This window comes from Moschus berezovskii, chromosome 2 (genome assembly GCF_049115385.1).
Source record: "Moschus berezovskii isolate FMDL1 chromosome 2, NW_MosBer_1.0, whole genome shotgun sequence".
Taxonomy (NCBI): domain Eukaryota; kingdom Metazoa; phylum Chordata; class Mammalia; order Artiodactyla; family Moschidae; genus Moschus; species Moschus berezovskii.
This window is the reverse complement of record NC_142461.1, coordinates 88,502,647-88,506,129: the sequence shown is the minus strand read 5'-3', so window position 1 is coordinate 88,506,129 and position 3,483 is coordinate 88,502,647. Positions and strand designations below refer to the sequence as shown.

At 41.1% G+C, this 3,483-nt stretch overlaps 1 pseudogene; it reads left to right on the top strand.

The window, feature by feature from the left end:
• The first annotated feature begins 269 nt into the window (after nucleotides 1–269).
• On the top strand, nucleotides 270–1,164 carry LOC129538245 (large ribosomal subunit protein eL6 pseudogene; annotated as a pseudogene).
• The last annotated feature ends 2,319 nt before the right edge of the window (nucleotides 1,165–3,483 follow it).

Sequence of the window (3,483 nt, the reverse complement as noted above, 5' to 3'; positions counted from 1 at the left end):
TTTCCCTCTTCTCCCAAAAGCTTAATTATGAATTAGATGCACACATGTCGTGATAATTCTACTTTACCTTTCTATAAAAATCAAAACTCCTAAATTTTAAAATACATTTTGTATCGCTGCCTTAGCAGTAATAAAACACAAGGAACCACCATTAGGAAAATAAAGTTCATGACAAACCATTTTTCTTCATGTGTTTCAGCACCTTGTATATACTCAGCATTTTTAAATACAGAAAGAATGAATTAGAGTTCTCTTTTCCATCTTGCAAGATGGCGGGTGAAAAGGCTGAGAAGCCAGATACTAAGGAGAAAAAACTTGAAGCCAAGAAGGCTGATGCTGGCAACAAGGCTAAAAAGGTGGAAAAGGTGAAGAAAGTTAAGAAGGGGAAGCCCCACTGCAGCTGAAATCCTGTCCTGGTCAGAGGAATTGGCAGATATTCCCGATCAGCCTTGTACTCCAGAAAGGCCCTGTACATGAGAAAGTATTCAGCAACTAAATCCAAGGTCGAAGAGAAAAAGAAGGTTCGGGTATTTGCTACTGTCACAAAACCAGTTGGTGGTGACAAGAATGGTGGTACCCGAGTGGTCAAACTTCGCAAAATGCCTAGGTATTACCCTACTGAAGATGTGCCTCGGAAACTATTGAGTCACGACAAAAACCCTTCAGTAAGCATGTGAGGAAGCTGCGTGCCAGCATCACTCCTGGGACCATTCTGATCATCCTTACTGGGCGCCACAGAGGGAAGAGGGTCGATTTCCTGAAGCAGCTGGGCAATGGCTTGCTACTTGTGACCGGGCCTCTATCTCTCAATCCAGTTCCTCTGCGTAGAACACACCAGAAATTTGTCATTGCAGCCTCCACCAAAATCGGTATCAGTGGTGTGAAAATCCCAGAACATCTCACTGACACTTACTTTAAGTGTCTGTCGTAAACCCAGACACCAGGAGGGTGAGATCTTCGACACACAGAGAGAGAAATACGAGATCACAGAGCAGCGCAAGGTTGATCAGAAAGCAGTGGACTCACAAATTCTGTGAAGAATGAAAGCTATCCCTCAGCTCCAGGGCTACGTCTGCTCTGTGTTTGCTCTCACAAATGGAATTTATCCTCACAAAGTAGTATTCTGAACTTCTTGCAAAGAAACTAATTAAATAACTTGTCCATTTAAAAATAAAATAAATACAGAAAGAATGAATTAATATGAAAACAAATGATTATTTACTTGAAAGATGTGAATGTTAGCAGAAAAAAATCACAACCAAGTAGGGAAATCCAAATCCAGGTGTTTGGTGGAAGGTTGTTATTGGGCATACAATTACTTTAGTTGGTAATGAGATTAATTACCTATGATAAAAAAAATCACTCAAAATATTATCAAAGAAATATCTGATAGATATGCATTACTTAAGGGGATTTATCAATGTGTTACAATTAAACATAATTTTAGCCCCTAAATTTATATTGTTTTGTGTTTAGAAACAGGATCATTACAGCAATAATGTAAATTATTAATAGAAAATCACTTCAAGAAATAACATTTGATTCCCAAGAAGGATTCAGTTCAGTTCAGTTGCTCAGTCATGTCCGACTCTTTGTGACCCCATGAATCACAGCACGCCAGGCCTCCCTGTCCATCACCAACTCCCGGAGTTCACTCAAACTCATGTCCATCGAGTCGGTGATGCCATCCAGCCATCTCATTCTATGTTGTCCCCATCTCCTACTGCCCCCAATTCCTCCCAGCATCAGAGTCTTTTCCAGTGAGTCAACTCGTCGCATGAGGTGGCCAAAGTATTGGAGCTTCAGCTTTAGCGTCAGTCCTTCCAATGAACACCCAGGATCGATCTCCTTTAGAATGGACTGGTTGGATCTCCCTGCAGTCCAAGGGACTCTCAAGAGTCTTCTCCAGCACCACAGTTCAAAAGCATCAATTCTTCGGTGATCAGCTTTCTTCACAGTCTGACTCTAACATCCATACATGACCACGGGAAAAACCATAGCCTTGACTAGATGGACCATTGTTGGCAAAGTAATGTCTCTGCTTTTTAATATGCTATCTAGGCTGGTCATAATTTTCCTTCCAAGGAGTAAGCGTCTTTTAATTTCATGGCTGCAATCAGCATCTGCTTTGATTTTGGAGCCCAAAAATATAAAGTCTGACACTGCTTCCACTGTTTCCCCATCTATTTCCCGTGAAGTGATGGGACCAGATGCCATGATCTTAGTTTTCTGAATGTTGAGCTTCAAGCCAACATTTTCACTCTTCTCTTTCACTTTCATCAAAAGACTTTTGAGTTCCTCTTCACTTTCTGCCATAAGGGTGGTGTCATCTGCATATCTGAGGTTATTGATATTTCTCCTGGCAATCTGGATTCCAGCTTGAGCTTCTTCCAGCTCAGCATTCCTCATGATGTACTCTGCATGTAAGTTAAATAAGGGTGACAATATGCAACCTTGACGTACTCCTTTTCCTATTTGGAACCAGTCTATTGTTCCATGTCCAGTTCTAACTGTTGCTTCCTGTCCTGCATACAGGTTTCTCAAGAGGCAGGTCAGGTGGTCTGGTATTCCCATCTCTTTCAGAATGTTCCACAGTTTATTGTGATCCACACAGTCAAAGGCTTTGGCATAGTCAATAAAGCAGAAATAGATGTTTTTCTGGAACTCTCTTGCTTTCTCCATGATCAAGCGGATGTTGGCAATTTGATCTCTGGTTCCTCTGCCTTTTCTAAAACTTGCTTGAACATCTGGAAGTTCACAGTTCACGTATTGCTGAAGCCTGGCTTCTAGAATTTTGAGCATGACTTTTAGCGTGTGAGATGAGTGCAATTGTGCAGTAGTTTGAGCATTCTTTGGCATTGCCTTTCTTTAGGATTGGGATGAAGACTGACCTTTTCCAGTCCTGTGGCCACTGCTGAGTTTTCCAAATTTGCTGGCATATTTAGAGCAGCACTTTCATAGCATCATCTTTCAGGATTTGAAATAGCTCAATTGGAATTCCATCACCTCCACTAGCTTTGTTCATAGTGATGCTTTCTAAGGCCCACTTAACTTCACATTCCAAGATGTCTGGCTCCAGGTGAGTAATCACACCATCGTGATTATCTTCGTCGTGAAGATCTTTTTTTACAGTTCTTCTGTGTATTCTTGCCACCTCTTCTTAATATCTTTTGCTTCTGTTAGGTCCATACCATTTCTGTCCTTTATTGAGCCCGTATTTGCATGAAATGTTCCCTTGATATCTCTAATTTTCTGGAAGAGATCTCTTGTCTCTCCTATTCTGTTGTTTTCATCTATTTCTTTGCATTGATCGCTGAGGAAGGCTTTCTTATCTCTCCTTGCTATTCTTTGGAACTCTGCATTCAGATGCTTATATCTTTTCCTTTCCTCCATTGCTTTTCGCTTCTCTTCTTTTCACAGCTATTTGTAAGGCCTCCTCAGACAGCCATTTTGCTTTTTTGCATTTCTTTTCCACGGGGATGG